Raw genomic sequence first — 12,840 nt, 5'->3', positions numbered from 1 at the left:
GGAAATAGGAACTCCAGCTCCCTTTCCCTTTCCACAGGAGCTAAGGGAAATACACAATCCAGTCCCCTCCAGCCATCCTGTCCCCCCTAAAGGGGGAAAAATACCCTAAGAAGCACTGGTGAAGTCCACAGTCCAGGGGCATAGGCTCACCAAAAGACTGAGACCTAATCATAGGACTATAGAATGCTTCTCCTCCCACACACTACCACTACATTACTAAAGGCCTATATACCACAGTTCCTTTTACCTAGAACATCATGTTTCCCTTTTAACAAAAAATTACAAGGCACTGGGGCCGCCTCCGTGGCCAAGTGGTTAAGTTCGTGCGCTCCGCTGCGGCGGCCCAGGGTTCGGATCCTGGGTGCAGACATGGCACTGCTCGTCAGGCCACGTTGAGGCGGTGTCCCACATCCCACAACTAGTAGGACCTGCAACTAAGATATGCAACTGTGTACAGAGGGGGTTTGGGGAGATAAAGCAGAAAAAAAAAAAAAGATTGGCAATAGTTGTTAGCCCAGGTGCCCACCTTTATTTATTTATTTATTTCTTCCCCTCTGAATTTTAATAGACTGATTTACGGAAAAGTTTCCTGATAAGGGATTACAAAGAGCCCATCCAGCTCGAGGCCCCTGCCCCAGGATCCCGGCCTCAGGATGGGGCTCTGACCACGACATGGTGCACGTGGTGCCAACCTCAGAGCTCTGGGCCGCTGCTCACTTTGCTTCCCTAGAAATGCAAAATAGTCAGATTTAAAATGTTGAAAACAGCTGATCTGGTCATAAAAGGTAGATTCCAGGCTCTTCCTCTGGCTACAGACAGAAGTGACATGGAGTCTGATGCCCAGCGGGGCACACAATTATTCACAACACGTGTTCAGGCTGGCTTTTCCCCTGGAGGGTGAGCAGGAAGGAGGCAGAAAAGGAAAGGAAGACACCGGAGAAGCTTCAGGCTCAGGGTCCCGAGTGCTGACGAGGAGCGCAGCCTAGACTTCCTCCTCCTCCTCCTCCTCCTCCAGGAAGTGGGCCTGCTTCTTCCGCACGTTCCAGTGCAGACACTGAGCCAAGCTCTCAAACCAGTTGCTCATGGGGTCTCGGACGCTGATGGAGGGCACGGGGTAGCAAGAGGTAGCAATGCTGATGCTGTCTCCGCGGCGGATCTCCTGTCTCTTTCGTCCATCAAAGGACACCCAGGCGGTGTTTCTAGCTTCCGGTGATAGCATGATCTTCAGCTCGACCCCCGCAGGGACCACGATGGGCCGGAATGACAGTGAGTGGGGGCAGATAGGTGTGATCATGATGGCTGGCACGTTGGGGTGGATCATGGAGGCCCCGCTGTCGCCGCATAAGCCGTGCTGCCCGTCGGGGTGGACACAATCACCCCGTCGCCCTGCACCGTGGTGATGAGGTGCCCGTCCAGGTAGACGTCCACGTTGGACAGGTACGAGGACGGACCTCAGTCGATCAACACCTCATTCAAGACCTGGTACTGCATGACCTGCTTCCCGACCTCTGTGTCCAGGTCTGCAGCCAGCACCCCGTTCTCGCTGATCCCGTTGGGGATGGCCATCTTCCCTCTAAGCTCCTTCACGACCCTGACCTTCAGCCGGCTCCGAAGAACAACAGCTGCATTCCCCTGTATCACCTGAGTATCTTGGGACTGAAAGTTCTCAAAGTTGAAGGGGGTCAGGAAGCCCAGGGAGGCCAGGTGAAAAGCCATGACCCGAGGCACGCTGCCCGAGAAGAGGGAGGAGGCGTAGAGCAGGGTCCCGTCCCCACCCAGGCAGATGATGAGGTCGATCTGATTGGAGATGTCGTCATAATCTTCTCTGAAGGTGCAGAACTTCCTCTTCACTGGCCCAAAGCTGTCGTCACTCACTATGGCAGGGTCTTCTAGAACTTTCTTCTCCACATACACAATCATGTTGTTCTCCTCCATCAGGTACATGCAGAGCTCCTTGAAGGGCTGGGGCAGGCTGGCGTCACGGATCTTCTTGATGACGAGAACACTCTTTGGGGACTTGTTCCACGTCAACCACTGGCTAGCAGGGTCCTGGATGTGCATGATGGTCTGGGGGTTCTGCAGCACGCAGGCCTTTGGTCCAAAAGTGGTCACTGGGCACGGCCTGTGCAGGGAGCGGGTCCTCCTGAACTCCTTGGTGCTTGCCAGGGCCAGCGCGGCAGACAAGCTGCGGGACTTGGCCCGCCCCCGCATGGGGGTGGCTGAGCCCCCAGTCCTCGTCCCCATGACACGCGGAGCAGCGGTACGAGGCCGCATCTGCACTCAGCTCCTTACTCATGTTGACTTTCTCTTGTTCCACTTCCATAGTCGATAAACGAGGACTTTGGTCCGAAAAACGCTGATGCCGTTCGCTGCCGCGGGCGCCCGCGGGGCCGCCCCGTCGCTGGGCCGAGCCCGCAGGCCCCGCTGCCCCGCCGCCGCTCGCCATCGCTAGGCGGCCCCTGGCGCCGCGGCCGTCCGTCCCCGCCCCATGGCCGCGCCCTCCCCCCAAAAAATTACAAGGCACACTAAAAAACAAAAAAATGGTTTGAAGAGACTGAACAATCATCAGAACCAGAGTAAGATATGGCATGAATGTTGGAATTATCAGACCAGAATTTTTAAAAATTATGATTAATATGTTAAGGGCTTTAATGGGAAAAGCAGAAACCTGCAAGAACACATGGATAATGTAAACAGAAAGATGTAAATTCTAAGAATGAATCAAAAAAATGCTGGAGATCAAAAACACTGTAACAGAAATGAATAATGCTTTTGATGAGTTTACTAGCAGACTGGACATGGCTGAGGAAAGACTCTGAACTTGAGGAGATGACAAGAGAAATTTCTAAAACTGAAAAGTAAAGAGAAAAAAACCCTGGAAAATAAAGAACAGATTATCCAAAAACAGTGGGACAACTACAAAGGGTGTAACATACATGTAATGGGAATATTAGAAGGAGACAGAAAAGAACAGAAGCAACATTTGAAGGAATAATCACTGAGAATTTCTCCAGATTGATGTTAGCCACCAAACCACAGATCCAAGAAGCTCAGAGAACACTAAACAGGAATAATTTTTAAAAACCCCCAAAAACAACACCTATGAGTATTATATTCAAACTTCAGGAAATCAAAGACAAGAAAAAATCTTGAAAGAAGCCGGACCAAAAAAAAATACCTTACTCATAGAGGAGCAAAGATAAGAATTATATCTGACATCTCCTCAGAAACCATGCAAGCAGGAAGAGAGTGGAGTGAAATATTTAAAGTGTTGAGAGAAAAAACTCAACAACTTAAATTTTTGTTCCCTGTGAAGTTATTCTACAAAAGGGAGGGAGAAATACAGTCTTTCTCAAACAAAAATTGAGGGAATTTGTTTCCAATAGACTTGTCTTGCAAGAAGTGCTAAAAAAAACTTGAGAGAGAAGGAAAATGACATAGGTCAGAAACTTGGATCTACATAAAGAAAGGAAGAGCACTGGAGAATGAATAAGTGAAAGTAAGACAAAAACTTTTATTTTTCTTATTCTTAATTGACCTAACAGACAATAGTTTGTTCAATGTAATAACAGCAACACTGTATTCAATTATGTATGCTTTTACACACACATGTTTAAGTACAATTGAAATGAATGGCAGCAATGATACAAGGGATGAGAGGAAGGAATTAGGAATATTTTGCTATTTTAAGGTACTTGAACTATGCATGAAGTGGTATACTGTTATTTGAAAGTGGACTTGGATTAGCTGTAAATGTATATTGCAAACTATAGCAACCAACCACTAAAAAAAGGAAAGAAATATAATTGATATTGTAAGAAAGGAGAGAAAGTGTAATCATATAAATCAATTAAAACCACAAAAGGCAGAAAAAGTGTGGAAGACAAAAATAGGAACAAAGAACAATGGCAACAAATAGAAAATAGCAACAAATAGAAAATAGCAACAAATATGGTAGATATTAATCTAATTATAACAATTATCACATTAAACATCAATGGTCCAATTAAAAGACAGAAATGGTCATAGTGGATCAAAAAACAAATTTCAACTATATGTTGTCTATAAGAAACCCACTTTAAATATAGATACAAACAGATTAAAAGTGAAGGAATACCAATCATGCTAATACCAATCAAAAGAAAGCCAAAGTAGCCATATTAATTTCAGACAGGGCAGACTTCAGAGCAAGGAAAGTTATCAGGGCTAAAGAGGGGCATTACATAGTGATAGCGGTCAATACTCCAAGAAGACGTAACAACCCTTAATGCGTATGTGCCTAATTACAGAGTATCAAAATATGGAGGCAAAAACTGATAGAAGTCGGGGCTGGCCCCGTGGCCGAGTGGTTAAGTTCGCGCGCTCCGCTGCAGGCGGCCCAGTGTTTCGTTGGTTCGAATCCTGGGCGCGGACATGGCACTGCTCATCAAACCACGCTGAGGCAGCGTCCCACATACCACAACTAGAAGAACCCACAACGAGAAGTATACAACTATGTACTGGGGGGCTTTGGGGAGAAAAAGGAAAAAATAAAATCTTTAAAAAAAAAAAAAAAACTGATAGAAGTGCAAGGAGAAATAGATGAATCCACTATTAGCTGGAGACTTTAACACCCCTCTATCAGAAATGGACAGATCCAGAGGATAGAAAATCAGTAAGGACATAGTTGAACTCAACAGCACCATCAGTCAACTAGATATAATTGACATATGCAGGACTACTTCAGCCAGCAACAGCAGACTACACATTCTTCTCCAGCTCACATGGAACAGTCACTAAGATAGACCAAATTCTGGGCCATAAAACATACCTTAACAAATTTAAAAGAATAGAAATCATACAACGTCTGCTTTCAGACCTCAATGAAGTTAAACTAGAAACTGGTAACAGATAGAAGGCTGGAAAATTCCAAGATATTTGGAGATTAAACAATAACACACTTTTAAGTAACAAGTGAATTAAAGAAGAAATCAAGAGAAATTAAAAGAATATTTTGAGCTAAAACCAAAACACAACTTATGAAATTTTGTGGGATGTAGTGAAAGCAGTGCTTAGAGGTAAATTTATGGCACTGAATGCATATATTAGAAAAGAAGAAAAATCTAAAATCAACAATCTAGGCTTCTACTTTAGGAAAATAAAAAAGAAGAGGAAATTAAATCCAAAGTAAGCAGAAAATAAGAAATAATAAAAATCAAAGCAGAAATCAATGAAATTGAAAACAGGAAATCAATAGAGAAAATAACAAAACCGAAAGCTTGTTCTTTGAAAAGATCAATAAAATCAATAAGCATCTAGCTATGCTAACCAAGAATAAAAGAGAAAAGACACAGATTACTAATATCCGAAGTGAAAGAGGAGACACCACTATCAATCTCACAGACATTAAAAGGATAATAAAGGAATATTATCAACTCTACACCTACAAATTTGATAACCAAGATGAAGTGGACCAATTCTTTGAAAGACAGAAACTGCTAAAACTCATACAAAAATAGACAATCTGATTAGGCCTATATCTATTAAAGATATTGAATCAGTAATAACCTTCCAAAACAGAAAGCACCAGGCCCAGATGGGTTCACTGGTGAATTCTACCAAACTTTTAAGGAAGAAATTATACCAACCCTCTGCAATCTCTTTTAGAGGACAGAAGCAAAAGGAATACTTCCTAATTCATTCTACGAGGCAAGCATTACCCTTATACCAAAACCAGACAAAGACATAACAAAAAAAGAAAACTACAGACCAGTATGTCTCATGAACACAGACGCAAAAATCCTTAACAAAATATTAGCAAATTGAATTCACCAATGTATAAAGAGAATTATACACCTTGACCAAGTGAGATTTATCCTAGGTATGCAAGGCTGGTTCAAGATTCAAAAATTAATTAATGTAATCCATCACATCAACAGGATAAAGAAGAAGAATCATGTGATCATATCCATAGATGCAAAAAAAAGCTTTTGACAAAATCCAACACCCATTCATGATAAAAAACTCTCAGCAAACTACGAGTAGAAAACTTCAGCTAGATAAAGAACATCTACAGAAAACCTACAGCTAACATCATACTTCATGGTGAGAAACTCAAAGCTTCCCCTCTAAGATCAGGAACAAGGCGAAGACATCCCTTCTCACCACTGCTTTTCAACACAGCAGTGGAAGTCCTAGCTAATACAATAAGAAAAGGAAAGAAAAGGTATACAGATTGGGAAGAAAGAAATAAAAGTCTTTGTTCACAGATGACATGATTGTCTATGTAGAAAATCCAAAAGAACTGACAAAAAAAACTCCTGGGACTTGGGGGCCGGCCCAGTGGCGCAGCAGTTAAGTTCGCACTTTCCGCTTCTCGGCGGCCCAGGGTTCGCTGGTTCGGATCCTGGCTGCGGACATGGCACCGCTTGGCAAAAGCCATGCTGTGGCAGGCGTCCCATGTATAAAGCAGAGGAAGATGGGCATGGATGTTAGCTCAGGGCCGGTCTTCCTCGGCAAAAAGAGGAGGATTGGCAGTAGTTAGCTCAGGGCTAATCTTCCTCAAAAAAAAAAAAAAAAAAAAAAACTCCTGGAACTAGTAAGCAAGTATATCAAGGTTGCAAGATGCAAGGTTAACATCTAAAAGCCAACTGCTTCCCTATATACCAGTAATGAACAAGTGAAATTTGAAATTAAAAACACATTATCATTTATATTAACACTCCCCAAAACGAAATACTTAGATATAAATCTAACAAAATATTTACAAGACCTATATGAGGAAAACTACAAAACTCGGACAAAAGATATCAAAGAGGAACTAAATAAATAGAGAAATATTCCATGTTCATGGACAGGAAGACTCAATATTGTCAAGATGTCAGTTCTTCCCAGCTTGATCTATACATTCAAATTAATCGCAATAAAAATCCCAGCAAGTTACTTTGTGGATATCAATAAACTGATTCTAACGTTTATATAGAGAGGCAAAGACCCAGAGTAGCCAACTCCATATTGAAGTAGAAGAACAAAGTTGGAGGACTGACGTTGTCTAACTTTAAGATTTCCTATTAAGCTACAATAATCAAGACAGTGTAGTATTGGTGAAAGAAAAGACAAATAGCTCAATGGAACAGAATAGAGAGCCCAGAAATAAACCATATAAATATAGCCAACTGATCTTCGACAAAGGAGCAAAGGCAATACAATGAAGCAAAGATAGTCTTTTCAACAAATTGTGCTGGAACAAATAGATATCTACACGCAAAAAAAAAAGAAAAGGAAGAAAGAATCTACACACAGACCTTACACCCTTCACAAAAATTAACTCAAAATGGATCATAGACATAAATGTGAAATGCAAAACTATAAAATTCCTAGACGATAACATGGGAGAAAATCTAGACTACTTGAGTATGGCAATGACTTTTTAGATATAACACGAAAGGCACAATCCATGAAAGAAAGAATTGACAAGTTGGACTTGATTAAAACAAAAAAACTTTTGCTCTGCAAAAGACAATGTCAAGAGAATGAGAATACAAGCTACAGATTTGGAGGAAGTATATGCAGAAGACACATCTGGTAAAAAACTGTTACCCAAAATATACAAAGAACTCTTAAAACTCAACAATAAGAAAACGAACAACTCAATTTAAAAAATGGGCAAAAGACCTGAATAGACTCCTCACTAAAGAAGATATATAGCTGGCAAGTAAGCATACGAAAAGATATCCAATGTCATATGTTATTAGGGAATTGAAAATTAAAACAATAATGAGATACCACTACACAGCTATTAGAATGGTTAAAATCCAAAATACCAACTACACCAAATGCTGGTGTGGATGTAGAACAACAGGAACTCATTCATTGTTGGTGGGGATGAATGCAAAATGGTATAACCACTATGGAAGACCATTTGGTAGTTTCTTACCAAAATTACTCATACTCTAACCACCAATTGTATTCCTTGGTATTTACCCAAAGGACCTGAAAACTTATGTCCACACAAAAACCTGCACAGATTTTTTTTTCTTTTTTTTGAGGAGGATTAGCCCTGAGCTAACATCTGCTGCCAATCCTCCTCTTTTTGCTAAGGAAGGCTGGCCCTGAGCTAACATCTGTGCCCATCTTCCTCTACTTTACATGTGGGACACCTACCAGCATGGCTTGCCAAGCAGTGCTATGTCTGCACCCAGGATCTGAACCCGCAAACCCTGGGCCGCTGAAGTGGAATGTGCGCACTTAACCACTGCGCCACCGGGCCGGCCACTGCACATAGATGTTTAAGGCAGCTTTACTCATACGGTCAAAATCTGGATGCAACCAAGATGTCCTTCAATAGGTGAGTGGATAAACAAACTGTGGCACATCCAGATAATGAAATATTATGCAGTGCCAAAAAGAAATGAGTTATCAAGCCATGAAAAGACATGGAGGAAGCAAATGAGTATTACTAAGTAAAAGAAGCCAATTTGCAAAGGCTACATACTGTATGATTCCAACCATATGACATCCTGGATAAGGTAAAGCTTATGGAGACAGTAAAAAGATGAGGGGTTGCCAGGGTTTAGGGGGAGGGAGGGGTGAACCAGGAGAAGACAGAGGATTTTGGGGGCAATAAAACTATTCTGTATGATACTAGAATGGTGGATACATGTCATACATTTGTCAAATCCCATAGAAGGTACAACACCAAGAGTGAACCCTCACATAAACTATGGCTTTGGGTGATGCTTATGTGTCACTGTAGGCTTGTTGATTCTAAGGAATGTACCACTGTGGTGGGGGATGGTGATAGTGGGGGAGGCTGTCTGTGTGTGGGGACAGGAAATACATGGGAACTCTCTTTATTCTCCACTTGATTTTGTTGTGAACTTAAAACTGCTCTGAAAAATAGTTTATTAATTAAAAAAATTACCACACATAAATTTAATATAATTATACAATTTATTATAAGATAGACCTGATATAAACAAATTTAGGAATAAATACAACTGATCTTGATGTGCATACAATTTGGCTGGAGCAAATGAAAGTACAAAGGCTTACTAGACAGTAGTCTACTGGCTGTGGACATTTAGCTAAGAGCATTCAGTAGGCTGTGGGCATTAATCAATATGTTTTACAGAGGGAATAAGAACACTGGCTAATCCTACCACGCAGTTAACTGGGGTTAAGTGAAATTCAGTTAATAACTCTTTCACTGTAGGGTTTGACATGGGAGATGAGAGGCAGAAAAATAAGGACACGTAATTTGGAATTAAGTACTTACCTTTTTGGGGAAGTGGGGGTGGGATGTGGGAGATAATTAGTGTATAAATATAAGGCTTAGCACTGCTTCAAGAGAAGGGCATAAGGAGGTGTGTATTTGGCTGGGGGTTGGGTGAGGTGGGCAGAAAACATGGCTCTCTATTCCTAGAATCTAGAGCCCAGGCTCCTGTAACTATGACTTATTGATTTTTTAAAATGTTGGTAGGCTAGTCTAAGAACTAAATAATAGACTGATTCACTCATTCAACAAATATTTATTGAATATCTAACATTCTAGGCACTTTCTCTGTACTGGGGATATAGCAGTGATCAAAGCAGACAAAAATCTCTGCTCTATAGAGCTCACAGCGTACTGGGACAGACAGACAAAAACCAAGAGAAAATAAGTAAAATGAATAATGTTACATAGTGATAAGTACTAAGAAAAAAAGCAAAACAGAGTAAAGAAAGAGGCCAGGAAGAGTTAAAGGGAAAAGAGTGTCTGGAATTTTAAATAGAGGCCAGTAAAGGCTTCATTGAGGTAACCTTTGGGGAAAGACCTGAAGGAGAGAGCTATGTATACATGTGAGGATAGAGTAGTCCAGGCTGGGGGAACAGTTAGTGCAGAGGAGTATACTCAGTGTGACTGAAGAAGGAGGCAAATGTGGCTGGACTGAACTAGGGGCAAAAATAGTAGATGAAGTCTAAGAGCCAATTAGGGGAGCAGACCATACGAGGCTTTGTAAGTCATAGGAAGGACTTGGCTTTTACTCTGAGATGAGAAGCCACTAGAAGGTTTTGAGTAGATGAGGCACAGGATGTAACATTTTTATAGGATCACTCTGGCTGCTGTTTTGAGAACAGAATGAAGGGCAGAGAGGGTCAAGGGTGGAAGTAAGGAGATCACTTTGGAAGCTACTGCAGTAATCCATTTGAAACATGATGGTGGCTTGGATCACAGCGGTAGTAGTAGAGGTGGAGAGGAGTGGTCAGATTCTTGTTATATCCTGAAGGTAGAGCCAATTTCTAAGTTCAAAATAACAGGAAAAAACTTAGGAATAGAATCTATAAACTGTGGCCTGCACATATTTTAACTGTAGTCTCACAACCTGTTTAGTGATAAAGGGTGGACTGTACTGACAATATAGTATTTGCATATTTTTTGAAGTTAAACATAGTGTTTTTTGGGCCACAAAAGAAATAATCCAGGCTCCATTTCATGCAAATGCATGTAGAGTTTATATTTCAACAACAAACATTTATGGAGCACCTTTACTCTGTGACCAAGATTGTGCTTCGTGTCAAGTGGTGTGTAGCTGTGCTTTACAGAATTTTACAGTCTGTTATTCTCTTTGGTCTAGAGACACTGTTCTCAAACAACAAAGAGAAGTGGAAAGAAGCGAGAGTTAGAAACAAACATAAATCTTCCATCTTTGTTTATGATTTTTTGAAGTAAAGTTTTGCAAACTTTTGAGTCAGATATTTTCTAAAACATGCGGACGTACTAGATCATCAAAAGAAACTGGGCAGAGTTTGGATTTCTTTCTAGACAGTTTGATCACTGTACATGCATTTCCTCCCTTCAATGGAAACTTGATGGAGAACTGTTACCATTAGGACACAAAATGTGTTGTGACAAAAAAAGAACCCCAAACATCTAGAAACAGTGTTTTGTATCAGGCGTAAAGCACAGTGATAACGCAGGGAGAATAAAAAACACTTTCCTCTGCCAAAGCAAAATTTGTCATTTTACAAGCAGGGTGTTGCTTTTTGAGGTCACAATCCACTTATTTGGCTTTTTCATGGTGACTGTTGGTCCCAAGTTGCCCTTCCTACACAAGCTATCTAAGCACTGCTTTTATTATTAGTAAACAAGGAGATAAGTGCCCAAGTAAGACAACTTCTGGACCAGTGCTGGAACTAAGAGTTAAAGTAATCCAATAAAACTTTGCATTACTTCCTTTGTGTAGAGAATTTTCCCAAACAATTTCCTGGGACACAGGGGTACTGTGAAACAGTAAAAAGGTGGGTGTGTATTAGATGGGGGTGTGGCTAGGTGGGGGAGGGGAAAGCCAGGATAGGCACACTCCCTCTAGGAGGCCATATATGAAAAGGTATTGTCAATGATATTCAACGTTATAATTTATATTTGGAAAACAGAAGCAACTAATTATACAAAGTACAGAAAGTTAATGTTATTGTTTGGTGAAGATACATACGCATATTTCTTTCACTCCCTTCTGGTGATTCTCATGAAGGGTTTATCAGAATAGAGGAATTTTATGTTTATCAAGAGGAGAAATGAGTTTTAAAAATAGCTGAAAAACAATGCTTTTCACAGTTTATTGTATGTCACTGTGTTAGGCATCAAAGAAACAGAGGTAAATAAGATTAATAGGAAAGTTTTGTCCTTTTACAGTTCATAATCCAGTGGGGGACAGATGGGCAAACAACAGAAAAATTGTAAAGGTTGTAGAAGCTGATGTGTATAAAGATATTTATTTACTCATTTACATAGATGAGAAAAACAGGGACAAAAACAGATGAACTGAATAGATGGGGTGACCAGCTAAGATGACCACTAACTATCATAATAAATTCACAGACACATGTGAGATCTGAAGGAAACAGAAAATACCAGCTGAGTAAACACCTGAGAAAGAACGCTTAGCTCAGGGTACTTACATGTTTGGAATCTAGACTCATATCAAGGAGACAGAAAGGATTCCCTTCTAGCTCTAAAACAAAGTGATTCAAGCCTGGTGTCCGAGGAAAGCAACATATGAGAAAGCAGAAGCAACAAAGGTCCTTAGCATCTTGACCCAAACAAAAACTTACTAGTAAACAGTTTTAGGGCAAGGGTCCTTATTGGTTCAAGGCACTGCTTTTTCTATGGTGTTATATTTTACACTGCTTTCTGCAGCTCCAACCTGCAGCTGTGAAACAACACTGCAAAGAAGACATGGAAAGAATGTTCCTTTCTGTTATAGTCAATACCTCCCCAACCTTTTAATCTTTCAAAGCCAATCAATACTAAAAGTAAAAGATGACACGTTTTGAGAGGGAAAATTGGAGATCATTTATAAAAACTATAGTTTAAAAGAAAATAGTAACTATAGCAATAAACGGAAACAGATTCCATCAAAGTGTTTTTCATTTTAATCAACTGACTTACAAATTAAATTCTCTTCCTAGGAAGAATTCCTAAAAGAAAAACAGAGAGCTTGGGGTAGTAGGGAATTTTTCTTCAGCCAAAAGTTGAAGACAAAAAAAAACCCCCTTTAATTGCAGGGAGGCAAAGGGTTAATGGTTTTCACTACTTTGAACAGTAAAATGAAATTCACAGTTTTCCTCACAAAATGAATAGGTACGATTGCAATGTGCTTAACAGAAGAACAGTTTAAAGTGAAAGAGAGAAAACAAAACTTAGAATGATTTTGCTATGTCTTGCTTGTGAATACTAAACCTGACAAGGCTCAGGACTTCAGAAAATAAACCAAGTGGCCACAGAATTAAAATGTGACGACATTAAAGCTCCAGAAGATCAGTTTCCAAGGAACGTTTCTCCTTTAAAGGGCCTACACGATATGGTAAAGCCTCACGCTT

The 12,840-nt window shown here is 40.7% G+C and overlaps 1 protein-coding gene and 1 pseudogene across 4 annotated transcripts in view; both read right to left on the bottom strand.

Moving 5' to 3' along the window:
* HMG20A (high mobility group 20A) overlaps positions 1-12,840 on the bottom strand; it is a 76,783-nt gene that overhangs the window by 31,928 nt on the left and 32,015 nt on the right. The window lies entirely within an intron of this gene.
* Positions 860-2,461, bottom strand: LOC100061327 (NAD kinase pseudogene; annotated as a pseudogene).

The sequence above is a fragment of the Equus caballus genome, chromosome 1 (genome assembly GCF_041296265.1).
Source record: "Equus caballus isolate H_3958 breed thoroughbred chromosome 1, TB-T2T, whole genome shotgun sequence".
NCBI classification, from domain to species: Eukaryota; Metazoa; Chordata; class Mammalia; order Perissodactyla; family Equidae; genus Equus; species Equus caballus.
The sequence above is the reverse complement of the archived record's forward strand: the minus strand, read 5'-3'. Positions and strand labels throughout refer to the sequence as shown.